The following is a 19,078-nucleotide window of genomic DNA, read 5'->3' on the forward strand; positions in this document are numbered from 1 at the left end:
CCGATAGCAGGTGACAAAAGGGAGAAACTCCCTGCCATAAACCTCCAGGCACCATCAACTTGCCGATATCTTGGAAGCAGCTGACCACAGCCGACACTGAGTCCATCCATCTGAAAACTTCGAGCTTTCCACCAGCCCTTCCGATACAGCCTCCCGAGCGCCATCTTCTGCCGAGCGCCTTCGATCTCTCCCCAGCTGTTGAAACACGCAAAGCCGAGGATTTCGGGGCCTTCAGCTCCGGAGATTCCGGTTATCACACAGTAGCAGCGGCAGCGAAGCGGGCATTTCAGAAGTTTTCCAGATGTTCCTCCATGCTCTCACATCTGTCTCCATCAAATCAGAATTGTGCACGTCCCCTACTTGATAGATAACAGATATTAGGAAGGAGCATGCTGACCACTCCTCACTACATATACGTAAATAGCTCCTCCATGAAAAGAGAGAGAGATAGGAGCACTGAGCAGCTGGGAGTGCTCATAATGGACTATCTTACCAGATCCCTCAACTCCACCTCTTTAGTCAAGAGAGCACAGCAGTATCTCCACTTCCTGAGGAGATAGAGGCAAGTGAGCCTCCTTTTCTCCCCAACCCACGCCCTCCCCAATTCTAACTGTTTTTTACAGAAACACCTTTGAGAGTGTCCGGACCAGCTGCACCAGAGTCTGGTACAGGAATTCCAAGGCACTTGACTTCAAGCCCCTTCAAAGGATTGCAAGGACTGCTGAGAGGATTATCAGTGTCCCTCTTCCCCCTATTAGAGATATTTATCAGGAGCGCCCTTAGCATTGTCAATGATCCTTCCCATTCATCCAGCCATCTTTTTGACAGGCAGGAGATATTGTAGCATAAGGACAAGGACTCTTCTTCCCCCAGATATTGAGATTACTGAGTTCCCTGCCGCTGTCTAGGCGTGATGTTATACCGTTTACTTTTTAACTTGTGTCATAAATGCACCTTATTATTTGTTAATTTATCTGTAGCAATATTACTTTAGGTGTCGTGTGTGAGTTTATATGTACTGTGCTGTGCACCTTGCTCCAGAGGGTCATTGTTTAATTTGATGGTATACATGTGTACCGTTGAATGATAATAAAGTTGAACAGTGTAACTCAAACTCAGCACTAACTTAACACAAAAACAGCATGGCCTCATGTGTACCAACTACAAATAAAGTGTTGTTATTTGCCTAGACCCGTCTGACAGAGCTTCCCAAATCCAGAATATTAGCACCTCCCAGCAAGCACACAGGACTTCACAATCCGTATGTTATTCCTGAGTTACATTCTGTTTTGACTTGGAGATATACACACGATTTTTTTTAAGCATTGGGCATATCTCCCAGAATTCCCTCTTCAACAGCATTGTGGGAAGGATTGCAATGATTGATGAGTTACCAGCACTTTCTCAAAGGTAATTAGGAATAATCTATAATTGCTCACTTTGCCAGATCCGCTCAGATCCCAATAAATAAACAAACACCAAATACCAACAAAATTGCCATCATATGTCAGAGTCACAGGAAAAAAATCATACACAGATTTTAAGTGTCACCGAGGAATTCTGACCTAACCAATATCTATTTCTTTCCTCAGTACATCTACAATGGTTTTAAAAATACTGGAAGAAAACAAAAGAGAACTTATTCCGACTTTTTGCTAAGATTAATGTAACTCTTGGTTACTCTCTGAAGAAAATGTCACGTGTGCTCAAAAGTCATTGAAAGAGCGGTTCAAGGAGAATGTGCTGATTGTGTTTAAGACGTAATTAGAAAACCTCAAAACAACAGAGCACTCAAGAGGAAGCTGTTCAGGGCAGTAATGTCACCGTTTTTTTTTCAGCAGGAGAATCCTTTTTCTGTTTTGCCTGAAGCCATCACACTACATTTGACCTTGAGTCAATGTTGATGGCTCCCATGAATTCCCAGGGCCCCTTCCTTATACAATTGTACATGAGTGCCCACACCTTTGGTAGATCTGCCCTGTTGTTTGTAATAGAGGAGTCTGGGATGTTGCCTGAAAACAATGATTTTCTGAGAAATCTATATGAATTAGTCATTTTATGAATCTCTTTTAACTTTGATATCCATTTCTAAATGCTTTTGGCTGGGAATGAGCATCTTTCTTTCTATTCAATTTTGTGGATGGTTTAAAGCCAGAATTTCTTGCTCAGACCTAATTGTCCTTGAGAAGAAGTTGGTAAGCTGCCTTCCTACACCACTGCTATCCTCCTGGTGTAGGCATCTGAACCAGTGTCTGAGGGACAAATTATCTCGATTCATTAAAACAGTGTAAACCATCCTTTCTTGCTTTGTAATTCATATATAACGGAGAAGAATATGCAGATTGCTAAGCCATTGAAGCGGATAGCCAAAAGTCTATAAGACCATAAGAGCATAAGATATAGGAGAAGAATTAGACCATTTAGCCCATTGAGTCTGCTCCGCTATTTAATCATGGCTGATCCATTTCCCTCTCAGCCCCAATATCCTGCCTTCTCCCGTATCCTTTCATGCCATGGTGAATCTATCAACCTCTGCCTTAAATATACCCAATGACTTGGCCTCCACAGCGACCTGTGGCAATAAATTCCACAGATACACTACTTTCTGTCCTAATCTACATTCTAAATGGTCATCCCTCTATTCTGAGATTGTGTCCTCTGACCTTAGACTCCTTCACCATAGGAAATATCCTCTCTACATCTTCTCTATCGAGTATTGGCCCAGAGCCATCAATCTCAGAATCATTCTCGTGGCTGTCCTTTCAACCCTCTCAGTTTCAGCACATCCTTTCTTAGATAAGGGAACCAGGACTGCTCACAATTCGCCAAGTGTGCCTCACTTGAAAACTTCTACCAATGTACCATGTAGAGCATTCTGACTGGCTGTATCATCATCTGGTGTGGTGGTGGGTGACTACCGCACAGGTTCGAATTAAGTTGCAGAAAGTTGTAAAATTAGTTATCTCCATCATGGGTACCAGCCTCCCTGGTATCCAAAACATCTACATCTTCATGGAGTGGTGCCTCAGGAAGGTGGCATCCATTATTAAGTATCTCCACCACCCAGCACATGCCCCCTTCTTATTGCTACTGTCAGGAAGGAGGTACAAATGCTTGAAAGCACGCACTCAGAGATTCCGAAGCAGCTTCTTCCCTTCCTTCATTCAATTTCTAAATGGACTTTGAACCCATGAACACTATTCAAGACTAATTATTTTTGCTTTTTTGCACTACTTATTTTAACTTAACTATATATATATATACACACATACACTGACTGTAATTCTTTTTTTCTATATTTGTCATGTATTTCAATATTTATCTCTATTTATAATGTGTCACTGCAAAGTTAAAATATTTCCTAACATATGCCAGTAATATTAAACCTGATCCTGGTTCTGATTATAATGCCTTAATATTACATCTATGCTTTTATATTATTATCTTCTCGATATGAATGCTAAGATTGCATTTGCATTCCTCACCACATCTCTACTTGCAAATTAACCTTTAGAGAATCCTACATGAGGACTCTCAAGTTTCTTTCCAGCTCAATTTTTTGATTTTACTTTCCACTTAGAAAATAATCTATACTTTTATTTCTTCTTCCAAAGTGTATGACCAAAAGACCATAAGGTTCAGGAGCAGAATTAGGCCATTTCTCCCAACAAGTCTGCTCCACCATTTCATCACGGCTGATCCAATTTTCTTCTCAGCCTCAATCTCCTGCCTTCTCCTTGTATCCTTTCAAGCCCTGACCAATCAAGAATCTGTCAAGCTTTGTCTTAAAGGTTCATAAAGACTTCATCTCCACAGTAGCCTGTGGCAAAGGATTCAACAAATTTACCACTCTCTGGCCAAAGAGTGACCAGAAAAGTCATGCGCATTGGTGTGAGATGAGTCACATTCTTAAGAGGGAAAGTAGTTTATCTTTTATGTTCCCTAAGAGAGATTAGTGAACAGGTTGACATTCATGACCATCAATTGGAAGAATTCAGTAGGTCAGACAGCATCAATGGAAAGGAGTAAGCAGTCGATGAAGTGCCAACACACTTTTCGTCCCTCTTCCCTCCGGGAGAAGGCTCAGGAGCTTGAAGACTCATATGGCCAGATTTGGGAGCAGCTTCTTTCCAACTGTGATAAGACTGCTGAACAGATCCTGACCCAGATCTGGGCCATACCCTCCAAATATCTGGACCTGCCTCTCGGTTTTTTTGCACTACCTTACTTTCCATTTTTCTATTTTCTATTTATGATTTATAATTTAAATTTCAATATTTACTAATTTTTACTATTTTTAACATTTAATATTTTTAATCCAGGGAGCGGGAAGCGCAGAATCAAATCTCGCTGTGATGATTGTACGTTCTACTATCAATTGTTTGGCAACAATAAAGTATAAAGAGCAGTAACACAATTTCGATTTGGATACAAGGATCCGTTTACTACATTGAGTGGGATTGGTGATGAAAGGAGAAGAGAAAGGGTCAGTGGATAAAGGCTGGAGTATCTCTATTGTTTGAATTAAGGTCGAGGTGCAGAGGAATGGGGTTAGGAATGGCTGGAGCCTACACTGGAATCAGAGCTAGAAAGAACAAGGAATAATTGGCAGCTTTTATTTATTCCCTTGTGGGGAGGTGATGCAAAGAGTAATTGGTACTATGTTAAAGCTGGGTGGTAGTGTGGGAAAGCCATATATGATATGAAAATAAGTTTCATGGAGGGATAGAAGGAAAAAAAAAAAGGAGGGAGAGAGAAACCGGGGAATTATAGACCGGTTAGACTAACGTTGGTGGCGGGGAAACTGCTGGAGTCAGTTATCAAAGATGTGATAACAGCACATTTGGAAAGCGGTGAAATCATCGGACAAAGTCAGCATGGATTTGTGAAAGGAAAATCATGTCTGACGAATCTCATAGAATTTTTTGAGGATGTAACTAGTAGAGTGGATAGGGGAGAACCAGTGGATGTGGTATATTTGGATTTTCAAAAGGCTTTTGACAAGATCCCACACAGGAGATTAGTGTGCAAACTTAAAGCACACGGTATTGGGGGTAAGGTATTGATGTGGATGGAGAATTGGTTAGCAGACAGGAAGCAAAGAGTGGGAATAAACGGGACCTTTTCAGAATGGCAGGCGGTGACTAGTGGGGTACCGCAAGGCTCAGTGCTGGGACCCCAGTTGTTTACAATATATGTTAATGACTTGGATGAGGGAATTAAATGCAGCATCTCCAAGTTTGCGGATGACACGAAGCTGGGTGGCAGTGTTAGCTGAGAGGAGGATGCTAAGAGGATGCAGGGTGACTTGGATAGGTTGGGTGAGTGGGCAAATTCATGGCAAATGCAATTTAATGTGGATAAATGTGAAGTTATCCACTTTGGTGGCAAAAATAGGAAAACAGATTATTATCTGAATGGTGGCTGATTAGGAAAAGGGGAGGTGCAACGAGACCTGGGTGTCATTATATACCAGTCATTGAAAGTGGGCATGCAGGTACAGCAGGCGGTGAAAAAGGCGAATGGTATGCTAGCATTTATAGCGAGAGGATTTGAGTACAGGAGCAGGGAGGTACTACTGCAGTTGTACAAGGCCTTGGTGAGACCACACCTGGAGTATTGTGTGCAGTTTTGGTCCCCTAATCTGAGGAAAGACATCCTTGCCATAGAGGGAGTACAAAGAAGGTTCACCAGATTGATTCCTGGGATGACAGGACTTTCATATGAAGAAAGACTGGATGAACTGGGTTTTTACTTGTTGGAATTTAGAAGATTGAGGGGGGATCTGATTGAAACATATAAAATCCTAAAGGGATTGGACAGGCTAGATGCAGGAAGATTGTTCCCGATGTTGGGGAAGTCCAGAACGAGGGGCTACAGTTTGAGGATAAAGGGGAAGCCTTTTAGGACCGAGATTAGGAAAAACTTCTTCACACAGAGAGTGGTGAACCTGTGGAATTCTCTGCCACAGGAAACAGTTGAGGCCAGTTCATTGGCTATATTTAAGAGGGAGTTAGATATGGCCCTTGTGGCTACGGGGGTCAGGGGGTATGGAGGGAAGGCTGGGGTGGGGTTCTGAGTTGGATGATCAGCCATGATCATAATAAATGGCGGTGCAGGCTCGAAGGGCCGAATGGCCTACTCCTGCACCTATTTTCTATGTTTCTATGTTACTATGTTTCTATAAAAGACTGATGCACCTCTATGTGTTGTTGGGGGGCGGGGGGAGAAATACCTTAATATGCTGGGCCAGTGAGGAACAATATGCTGAGGAAAGAAGGAATGACATAAGGAGGAAATAAGTGAAGAATGAACATGCACAATGAAGGAGGGGCTCCAACCTGATGAATGATGGAATGAAGGTGGAGATAAAGGGTGACTCAGAAAAATCACAGTGTTGGGTGGTTAGTTAGTTAGAAAGAACCTCAGAAGCCACCCATGAGGGTCAGACAGCAACGTGTGCTTCTTGAAGGGGCAGAGTCCCCTGAATCTCCAGTAACATCCGGAGTGCCCCAGGGGACCGTGTTGGGACCCTTACTTTTTCTCATTTACATCAATATAGTCAAGTCCAAGGTCAGACTTTTTGCAGATGACTGCATAATCTACCGTGAGATAAAAAATGACCAAGATGCTCAGCTGCTGCAAAATGATATTGATTCATTATATCAGTGGGAGTCTCAATGGCAAATGACCTTCAACTCATCTAAATGTTATGCTATGCATTTCAGTCACAAAGTTAAACCAATTAACACGACATATGACACGCATGGACAGATTCTTGAAACAGTCACCCACCACCCATATCTTGGTGTTGAAATTAGCAAGGATTTTAACTGGGCATCTCACATCAATCAGATTACAGCCAAAACAAATAAAATGCTGGGTAACCTGAGAAGAAACCTCCACTCATGTAGTAAATCTGTCAAGGACATGGCATATAAGACATTCATCCGTCCAAAGCTTGAGTATTGCGTGGCCACATGGGATCCCCATCAAGCTAACAATAAGAAGTCCATTGAAAAAATCCAATGCCATGCTGCTCGCTTTGTGTTAAATGATTACAGCAGGAAATCCAGTGTCACCAACATGCTCTCTAACCTTCAATGGGAACCACTTGAAAACCGACTTATTAAACTACGGTTAATTTTCATTTTCAAAGAAGTTCACTCCATCAAGCATCCAAATTCGTCACAGGGTCAGTTCAACTCGACAGCAAACTGGACCTCACATATTGGAAACTCCTTCATTCAGTAAGATTTGCTACCAGTACTCCCTCTGCCCAGGATCAACAAGAGAGTGGAATCTTCTGCCGCCAGACCTGCACGGTATTTCTGACATTAATATTTTTAAAGATAAACTCAATCAAATTGGTTTAGGGGATCAAGTCAAAAAAGCTCACTTTCCAATTTAACTCCCACGCCATTCACACCGACTGCGAGCTATAACAGCCATCCGGCAGTGCTTGCGCAGTACCAAGCAGAAGCAGAAGTGGGAGGGCTGGAGAATGAAAGGAATCAGCACCTATACTTGAGGAAGCAAAAGAAATATTTGGAGTTGGTGGGAGTAGAGAGTCTAAATGCAGCTTCTGGTGCGGAGTGGCGAGCAAACAAAAGTGCGGGACCTTCCATGGGTACCATTGTAGACATGGAAAACAAAGGACTGGTTATCCTAGGAAAAATGGTCATATCTGGTGCAAACCTGTACAACTGCCCCACAAGGCGTACTGGACATGTAATGATGTTAACCTATGCACAACTAAAGTTAATATCATGCCAGCAGCATAACTATAACTCACAGCCAGAAATGACCTAGAAATGATCATTATCGGATTTCAGTCTGAAAACAACTTTCATTTGCATCGCACTGAAAAGAAACATTCTGCAAATGAATGTCAGGGGTTCACTGCAGTTCATCCATAAGCAATACTGGAAGAATATTGACAAGGAGACTCAATAATGTATTTTGGTACAATTTTTGATTTAAGATGTATAGTTCTCAGAGCCAAAGCAAAAATATATTCCAATGTAAGAGATCATCATAAATATTATTCTTTTTCTCCATTTTAATCAGTATCCAAATTCAGAGTCACTTCAGTAATTTGGAATTCAAGCTAATGCATTTCAGTATGCAAGCTGACCCAGTTCCCTGTGGAATCGCTTGATTGCTGTGTTTGTAATCATCTGTCAGACTGAATCAGATGCAAAGTGGTATGATGGAAATATTGTGCCAGTGGGCTTATCTCAGTGCCTATTGTGGAAGCCAGTAAAAGGCCTTCAGCTTTGACATGTCCAGCTCTGAAAATGTCTTGTTGCAAATGTCAAGCTATTATTCCCTCTGTTGACCCAATTCCTTTGCAATGTGCATAACTTTCATGCAAGAACCTCCAAAGTAGAGGAAACTGATTTCAAGTTTTGGTGATGCAAAGGGACAACCCAGCACCAAGTTCACCACAGAGCTGCATACAGTATGAAATGGCCTTTTATAAGGAGATTAAAATACTCCTGCAGAAAATCTGTCTCCATTCTAAAGATTATCTCATCACAAACACATTGTGATATTAGTGAGACTGCATGGCAGCATAATGGTTAGTGTGATGACTTTAAAGCCAGTAACCTGGAGTCTATTCCACTATTGTCTGCAAGACCGTAAAACCATAAGATAGAAGAAAAATTAGGCCATTCAGCCCATCAAGCCACCTCTGCCATTTCATCATGACTGAACCATTTTCCTTCTCAGCCCCAATCTCCTGTCTTCTCCCCATATTCCTTATACCCTGACCAATCAAGAATCTCAGAATCAGAATCAGGTTTATTGTCACTGGCATGTGACATGAAATCTGTTAACTTAGCTGCAGCAGTTCAATGCAATACATAATCTAGCAGAGAGAGAAAAAAAATAAAATAAAACTTAATAAATAGACAAGTAAATCAATTATGTACATTGAATAGATTATTAAAACGTGCAAAAACAGAAATACTGCATATTAAAAAAGTGAGGTAGTGTCTAAAGCTTCAATGTCCATTTAGGAATCGGATGGCAGAGGGACAGAATCTATCAAATTCTTCCCTAAATATATGTAAAGACTTCTACTCCACAGCCACCTGTGGCAATGAATTCCACAGATTCACCACTCTCTGGCTAAAGAAATTCCTTCTCATCTCCATTCTAAAAGGATGCCCCTCTATTATAAGGCTGTGTCCTCTGGGCCCAGGCTTTTCCACCATAGGAAACATCATCTCCACATTTACTCTGCCGAGGCCTTTCAACATTCAATAGGTTTCAATTAGGTCACAGCTCATTCTTCTGGATTCCAGTCAATACTGCCCAGAGCCATAAAACCCTCTTCATATGGCAAGGAGTTTGTACATTCTCCCAATGTCTGCAAGGGTTTCCTCTGGGTGCTCCAGTTTCCTCACACAGTCCAAATTTCCTCCCTCATTCCAAAGAGGTACAGGTTAGTAGGTTAATTGGTCACATGGTGTAATTGGGTGGCACAGTCTCATTGGTTTGGGAGGGTCTGTCACCGTGCTGTATTTCTAAATCAAATAAAATTATAAAGCATTAAAGGTTGGAAGTTAACTTTCATTGCCAAATGTTTTCAAACCATTGCCAGTCTAAATACATTTTGCTTCATAGCATGGTTATAATATTTTTGCTTTATAACTCCTTCCAGGTATAATATGGAATCTTGATGGAATGACATCATCTTGTATTGTAAAAATATCTCTCCTCCTACGTTCATGAAATGGACATTCATGTAAAACAAAAGTGAGCAAAATGACCGTAATTGGATCAAATTCAAGCAAAGACAAGTGTAATTGCATCAAATTCGAACAGGGACTAGCGGTCGACAAAATATATGCACTCCCTACTCACCCCCCTCTCTATGCCGCCAAGCAGGTGAACTGGTGACTATATTCACTTATTTTTACCGCCACCCAAAACCCTTAATCCAGACTGAGGATGCACAACGCAAATACAGTACAGACATAAGAAATAGATACATGGATCCCACATGAAGAATGGGATTCAAAAATATTTTGAGGTTGGAACACTACAGATTTTGAGAGAAACTGGATGCAAAAGTTGAATTTAACCCACTAATGAGGTGTAGCTGATATTATATATATAGTTATTCAGTTTACCATCAGTGGAAGGATGCTTCCTGGTGCAACACAGTGGCCCTTTCGTATTATAGCATATGCGAGAACTGACTTTGAACCTATAAAATTCACACAGAGAGGTGAATGTGGTACCATTTTGACCAAATAGGACCTCCCAATGTAATCTGGGCAAAGAAAAACCCATTTGATGAAAAAAAATTAATGAAGATATTTTCCTCTTGTTTCATAATGCCCTGCAGCATCACTAACCAAAAGTAAGAATACAACCAGTCTAGGAACTGTAAGATTTACAATGGAGCCATGCTACGTTCCTACTGTAACTTTCATAGCCATTATTGACAGGTATGAAAGTAACAGCTTCTTCCCCTCCACCATCAGATTTCTGAATGGACAAAGAACCCACCCATAAACACTACCACACTATTTTTGCTCTCTTCTTGCACGTCCTATTTACGTAATTTATTTTCTTATTGTAGCATGCTTCCTAGGGCCAGAGCCTACATAACTGAGATGAGGAGGAATTTCTTTACTCTGAGGGTAGTAAATCTGTGGAATTCATCACTACTGATGGCTGTGGAGAGAAGTTATTAGGTATATTTAAAGTGGAGGTTGATAGGTTCTTGATTAGTAAGGGTGCCAAAGGTTATGTCAAGAAAGCAGGAGAATGGGGTTGAGAGGGATCGTATAATCGAGATGGAATGCCAGAGTAGACTGGATGGGCTGAATGACCTAATTCTGCTTCTATGTTTTATGGTCTTATAGAAAATTATAGTTCTTTTAAGTATTGCACTGAACTGCTGCCACAAAACAACACATTTCGCAACATATGTCAATGATAGTAAACTGATTCTGATTCTGACGTGCATTGAAAAGGCAAGATTAAATGCACAAGTGTGCATGTGCATAATACTGCATAATAAGTGCTGCTTCTTCAACAAAAAAAAAATCACTAAGTTGAAAGAAAATCAAAAGATTTGCAAAGACAGTTGTGAATATTATGGTACAAAAGTCTTGAAAAGGGTTGGCCAAGCAGAAGTAAAAGATCTGTTTCCATAAAGCCACACAAATAAAGATCTGCCTCGCTGTGAATGTTATGTTTAGATCCAGCAAAGCCTAGTTAACATTCTTCTTTATTTGCTGAGCATTCTGCAATGCCTTCAGGCCATGATTCGCTCATCTTGTTATAGTTTGAACAATTTTAGGCAGATAATGTGGGCTATATTTGCATATCATGACATTCATGCATGTTGAAGATCAGTATTGATGACTGAAGGAATGACTAAAGCTACAAATATTTGCACAATTATGAATTCTACACTTTCCTTTCTTTACACAGAGATGCGATAAACCAGGAATAACATGTCAGAAGCTTATCTCAAATATTTAAGTGTTTGCAGAACAATGTCATGCAGAGTAATTTCTGGATAATATCCCTTTATCCTTGTGCGTGCATCACATGGCTTACGTATATGTAATATTAGGCACTACCTCTGTTGTTGTATGTTCAGTCTCCTGCTGTATCTTCAGTCTTTTCCTGGTAAATCTCTGAACTGAGCCAGATAAAATAAACTCCTAGTGTGCCAAGAATGTATAGGCAAACTAGAGATAAAAGGTCCTTTTGCATTTCTAGCGGTAAAACTAATCCAAAATCAAAACAAAACAACTGCCACTTGCCTGCAAATGTACGGACTGTTATACTCATGTGGCGCGCCCACAGTTCCAATGATTGTTCTAAGAATTGAATCCTTTATTAGCAAATAGAAATGCACAATTAAGTATTATTGAGCATTATCTTAGCAGTCAGAAGATACAACTGCCGCCAGTCCCAATCTACAAACTGCAATAAAATAAGCAAGAATATGTAACTTATTCCCTTCAGTCATACCACACCCCTACTAATGTGAGTAGTTACTATATTAAACACAGTAAACATGCAACATAGAATACAAAGCAGATAGAGAACAGATACATGGCTCCTACAACATTCTCTTACTTCACTTTCATTTCAAAGGGAAAAAAACATTCTCAGTCAATAGCAGCTGTCATTATGCTTGACTCTTAACAGGTAATGCATCTGGGACTGTAGATCTACAATTTCTTGAAAGTGGTGTTGAAGGTAGATGGGGTCATAGAGAGATATTTTGGCACATTGGCCTTCATAAATTGTAGTATTGAGTACAGGAGTTGGGATGTTATGTTGAAGATTTATAAGACATTGGTGAGGAATAATTTATAGCATAGTGTGCAATTCTGGTCACCTATCTTTGGGAAAGATACCAGTAGAATTGAAAGGATAAGGGAAAAATTACAAGGATTTTGCTGGGCCTTGAGGACCTGAGTTATAGGGAAATATTGAATAGGTTTGGAATTTATTCCCTGGAGCATAGGAAAATGAAGGGAGATTTGATAGAGGTATACAAAATTATGAGGGGTATAGATAGGGCTTTTCCACTGTGATTGGTGAGACTAGAAGTAGTGGCCATAGGTTAAAGGTGAAAGGTAAAATCCTTAAGGAGAACCTGAGAAGGAACTACTTCATTCAGAAGATGCTGTGAGTGTGGAGCAAGCTGCCGACAGTAGTGATAATTGAAGGTTTAATTGAAATATTCAAAAGAAGTTTGTATAAGTACATGGATGGGAAAGGTACTGGGGGGAGGGGTTATGGTCCAGGTGCAGGTCAATGGGACTATGAAGAATAACAGTTTGGCATTGTCTAGATGGGCCAAAGGGCCTGTTTCTGGGTTGAAACGTTCAAAATCCCATGACTCTATCAGCCGCCAGTCACCGAGAACCCTGATACTGTACGTGGGAAGTAAGAGAGCTATAGATATCCTCTTGTGTTACTCTCAAGTATTTGTTAAATATGAAAGGATGGTCCAGCAATTATAAGAGTGCATCTTGTAAAGGCCCTGCAGCAGTCACGCTGGTTTACTGACCTCTCCACTGAGTTTGTATTTTTCAGCACAAGTAGATCGTTATTCTTTTATTTATTTACAGATACAGCATGGAACAGACCTTAACAGCACACCAAGCTGCACCACCCAGCAGCCCACCTTTTTAACCCACGCCTTACCACAGGATAATATACAATGACCAATTAACCTACTAACCGGTACATCTTTGGACTGTGAGGAGAAACCAGAGCAGCTGGGGGAAACCCATGTGCTCCCGGGAAGCTCCTGTCAGATGACATTGGAATTGAACTCTGTACTCCAGAATGTTCCAGGCTGTAATAATGCGCACTAACTGCTACACTACTGTTGTGGCACAAATCTATTCTGTATCAGATTGGCTGTGGAGGCAGAACAATCAACGTGGTTATAATTGAACGTAGTATGTCACCTGACATAGGAATCCAAGCCATTGTATATTGGGAGATAAAATTTAACAATTATTAGTTTTGAACTCTTCTCGGGAGCATGGAACGAGCTTACTTGTATTGCCAAGTGCCCCAAGGAACAATCTATTGGCAGGGATTGGCACCTCATGTTTTGCAGTGCTTGCAATTGACAGTATACGTGGTCGCTAGGTTACTCCTCAGTGATATGGCTGCTTCCACATTAGCACAAATGCTTTCAGTAACACATGCAAAATGCTACAGGAACTCAAAAGGTTGGGCAGCAACTGTAGAGGGAAATGAAAGATAACATTTCAGTCTGATGAAGGGAATCAGGTCGAAATGAGTGTGTGTGCATGTGTGTGTGTGTGTGTGGGTGTGTGTGTGTGTCTGTATTGTGGATATTCACTTACCCCATATTTTCCTTCCTCTCAGGTGCTAAACTTTGATTGAAAGTTACACTCTTGTACATTTCGTTTCACGTTTTTTTTTCATTTTGATGGAGCAATCTTGATCGCTTAAGGGTGTAACTTACTAAGGGCAGAATTGTAAACTTTAATTAGTGAAAGTGTCTGCAGATCATTTTGTGCCATTTGGGGATATATCCAATTAGTTACAATAAAGCAACTAAACATTTCTCCTTTGGTCTTGGGTAGAATAAATTCCAAATATGTAGGGAACAAGGTCTGTAACAGCTTCTCTTCTGATGATGGCATTTTGGGACTTGAAGCTCTTGTTTGTCTGTCCTATCCACTGCTGATGATTTCAAAGTGTGTGTGGCTATAAGTGAGTTATTGCTGACTTTCCCATTACAGCATCATATTCACATTTGTTGGGTTAGCCTGAACTCTTTATTGGGAAGTATTGCACAATAAGTGGGGCCAATGTTGAATTTAGCTCAGCATCAGAACATCAGAGACAATTAACAAGCAAAAGATCAATTGCACTTAGGTTCAGGATTGGAGAACCATTAAAACAAACAATGAGAATGGTGCACTGACACAAACTAATATAAATAATACACATGTATTTTCTATTAACTCTGCTATGGACTGTCCCAAACCTGACTGCAAAAGGAAGAGAGTTGGGCATGGGGCTAAAAACCTCATACATCTTCGTTCTGTAAAAGCCCAAAGCTGTAGAAAAGCCAATATAAGTTCCAAAGATTTCATCCCTGGGTGAGGAAGGATCTTCGAAGGTGGGAACGTGGGTTACACCTGGGAACAATTTGAAAGACTAGCCCAGGACAGAGGAAGACTCAAGCTCAAGATTATGAATAGTTCAAGAACAATTAATAGACACATATGCCTAAGGCTTCTGCAGAGTACTGTAGTAATTTTCTGTATTGTGCTGTACTGCTGCCACAAAAAAAAAACAAATTTCATGACATATGTGAGTGATGGTGAACCTGATTCTAATATTGTTCTCTTTTGTGGACTGAAAGTAGGAAGGGAGCAGGGAGAGGGGAATCCTGGTTGGGAGAAGGGGAAGGGAGAGGGGAGGGAGCGGGCAGTACCAGAGAGATATCCTGTCATGATCAATATAACCAACATTTTTACTCCCGCCGGATTTACAAACTCACTCTCTGCTCCATATTGACAAATACAGTGTTGTGTAAAAGTCATAGGTTCACTAGCTATATATGTGTGCTGAAGACTTTTGCACAGTGCTGTATATTCATCATTTTTGAACAAGTACCTGATCTATAACTTTCCATGTCAGTTGTCATCATTGAAAGCATTGTTGCTTCCTCTATCATTTGAATGATTGCTGTTTGTAAGGAATAAAACATTACCAGTGATATTAACTAATTTTTATTAACCCTAAGTTTCATACTTAGAAAAATGCATTACAGATCCAAATCTACAGGTATACATTAGTGTATCACGAGCAGCACACCATATGGCGGGGAAACTCAACAGGTCAGGCTGTTAAACTCATAACATTTAAATTATGTTAATTTGCTTTAAAATCTAACATTGAATATCAGATTTAAGAAAACACTTACTGAGGTTCATTTCCCTCCATAGATGCTGCCTGACCGGCAGTCCTCCCACGTTTTGCTTATTTATTTATTTAGAGATGGAGCGCAGAATAGATTCTTCTGAATCTTCAAGCTGCACCATAAGCAAACCCCCAACAATCCTGATTTAACCCTAACCTAACTTACAATGACCGATAAACCAATCTGGTACATCTTTTGTGTGTATTGATAAAATAAAGTGTAACGTCCTGGTTACGATTATTACTGCTATGCTGTCGGTATGTAATTTTAGCAGTTCTGTAAGAGCAGTCTGTTCTGCTTTCAGCCTGTTTGAGTTTGAGCTGAGATAAGGGGCTTTGTTGTTCAACTTCAGAATGTAGTGTCAGCCAATCGGGATGGTGGATTTGGGAGAAGTTTCAATGCTGGGTGGAGAGTATCTTTGTGAGGGACACTGGTGTGGCTCGAGCTGTTTGTTGGTGGGAGCTGGGAGAAGACAGTAGGGAAGATGGCTGAGGATGCCATCCCTGTTGCACAAGGTGCTTTGTGCAGATGAATGGCTTCAAAGAGGAAGAAAATTACATCCATGAGAGAAACTGCTGTTTGAGCAACACACATAAAAGTTGCTGGTGAACGCAGCAGGGCAGACAGCATCTCTAAGATCCAATCTCCCCCTCCCCCTCCCACTTTCAAATCTCTTACTAGCTCTTCTTTCAGTTAGTCCTGACGAAGGGTCTGGGCCCGAAATGTCGACTGTACCTCTTCCTAGAGATGCTGCCTGGCCTGCTGTGTTCACCAGCAACTTTTATGTGTGTTGCTTGAAATTCCAGCATCTGCAGAATTCCTCATGTTTACCATTTGTTTGAGATGGATTCCAAGCGACATTCTGAAGATGCAGTGCGTACATCATAAAGAACGGCTTCTGGAAGACTTGAGCTCCACGGTGCACACGTGGAAGTTTAAGTATAATGGGCGCTTTTTTTTTTCCTTTTCTTTCTTTCCTTTCTTTCCTTTAATAACTGATTGCTTAAGTTAACATCCTTAAATATACTTCTTTATAATTGTATGCAGATCTGTAAATCTGCGATTTCGGGGACAATAAATCACATAGCATTCACACAAACTGGGGTTTGGTTGGGCAAGACATCCCAACGTCACAGATCTGATGGGAACAAATTCATATACACCCTAGATGTATGAAGCCTGAGAAAGGTGGGTTTCTCGCCGCTGAGTACAGCGGCTGTTAGCGAGGGGCTAATGAACAGCATTTCCAGAGATGCCTGGTAAAAAGAGTTTCAAAAGCAACATGGTATTTTTTTTTATATATACAAATTACATTCACCAATCTCATGTACCCATTAAAAGTTGTGTTCAAAATGAATCTAGTTTGTGGATCAGGCTACAACTGTCACAAAGATTCTCCAATCTGTGCATTAGTAACATTACGCTGAAATATCATGCACAGAATTAGTCAGTTCCTTCCTTTAAATAACACTGGTCGTGCCATACAAATTCTTGCATAAATCATTAACAGTGACCTCATGTACCATGTTCATAAACTTACTATTTTCATATCTCACACTCATCACTTGGAGAGGGCTGTGAAGTAGCAGGAGGATTCACAGGCTTATTAACAGTCTCACAGGCTGCAAGCTGGATGTTTCTTCCTTCGTATCAGCTATCTGCAAACCCGCCAAAAGGCCAGTTAGTCCAATGTGGGAAGGGTGTTATGAAATACTGCCACCAGTATTCTGGTCACCAAAAATCTATGGGCATACTGAACCCCATAACTATTAACTCAGAAATCAGAGTCAAAGGCTGCAGCCCCTAATTGCCTGACAGGTCTTTGAACACTGTATATCAGGGTATCCCAACCTGGCGTCCATGGACAATTGGCTAATGGTAGGGGTCTATGACATAAAAAAGGTTGGAAGCACTTGCTGTATATCCTAACTCAGAGCCAGCAATATTGGCATGGACACAAACATTTACTCCACAATGCCATAATTGTAGAAAACAAGAAAATGGCATTTTCAGATAACTAACGCACATGTTTAAATGCAGGTGATGCACCTCTATAAAATGCACAGACCAGTGGCAAATGCATCTGGAAATGAAGACAACCACTCCAAACCCACTACTGAAGCTACTTTCTTGCTTTTATGATTTGCACAATCTGATTTCCCCTCTCTCTCTCTCTCTCTCTACGCATTGGGTATTCGATGGTCTTCTCTTTTGAGGTTTCTTGGTTTTGTGGCTGCCTGTAAGGAGACAAATCTTACTTTGATAATAAATGCACTTTGAATTTACTCCTCCTCTCTCTCAATCCTATGAAAACTTAATGCGCTTTCTTTTCTCCTACCCTTTCGGCAATCTTTTCACTATCTTCCTTTCTTAAAGACCAAAGCATAGTCCAAATTAATAACACTACAACCCGTGCAGCTTGTGCTACCTGATCTAAATAGCCTTTCAATATTGACAAAGATGGATTTAAAGCCAGAAAGTTATCTGAGAAAGGCAACGTACTGTATTTCATTTGATCAATGAGCAAACAGGGAATCACCACTGAGTTAATTCAATTATAACTGAGTAATATATTTTTAATGAAGTACTGCAGGACAGGGAATAAATATTGATGATAATTTTGGGAAACACCTACTCCTCCAAATACCATCAGGGTATTTTTTGTCCAATATTTTTTATTTACCTACCAAATATTGAAAGGCCTAGATAAAGTAGATGTGCAGAGGATCCTTCCAATAGTAGGAGAGTCCAGGACCAGAGGACACAGCCTCAGGACAGAAGGTCTTTCTATAAGGAGGAATCCCTTCAGTCAGAAGAAGATAAATCTGTGAAATTCAATGCCAGAAGTTGCTAAGGAGGCCAAATTGTTGAGTACTGTACATTTAACGTGGAGGTTAATAGATTATTGAAACACAAACAAAATGCTGGAGGAACTCAGAGGGCCAGGTACATCAATGGAAAACAGAAAACAGTTGATATTTTGGGTCAAGACCTTTCATCAGGTAGATAGATTACTGATTGATAAGGGCATCAAAGGTTATTCGGAGAGGGCAAGAGAATGGTGTTGAGTAGGAAAATACACTCAGTGGTCACTTTATTAGGTGCACCTCCTAGTTAATGCAAACATCTAATCAGCCAATGATGCGGCAGCTTCTCAATGCATAAAAACATGCAGACACGGTCAAGGTGTTCAATTGTTTTTAGGACCAAACATCATAATGGGGAAGAAATTTGATATCTAAGTTACTGTGACAGTGGAATGATTATTGGTGCCATTTGGGATGGTTTGAGTATCTCAGAAACTGGTATTTTCATGCACAACAGTCTCTAGTGTTTACTGAGAATGGTGAGAAAAACATAATATCCAGTGAGCGGCTGTTGTGTAGTTAAAAAGAAGTCCTGTTAATGAGAGAGGTCAGAGGAGAATGCCCAGAATGGCTCAGACTGACAGGAAGGTGACAGTAATTCAACCACGCTTTATAACAGTGGTGTGTGGAAGAGTATCAGTGACTGCACAGCACGCGGACCTTGAAAAGGATGGGCTGCTGCAGCAGAAAACCACACACATACACTCAATGGCCACTTTTATTAGGTACAGGAGGCTGCCACTGA

Source organism: Mobula birostris, chromosome 3, assembly GCF_030028105.1.
Source record: "Mobula birostris isolate sMobBir1 chromosome 3, sMobBir1.hap1, whole genome shotgun sequence".
NCBI lineage: Eukaryota > Metazoa > Chordata > Chondrichthyes > Myliobatiformes > Myliobatidae > Mobula > Mobula birostris.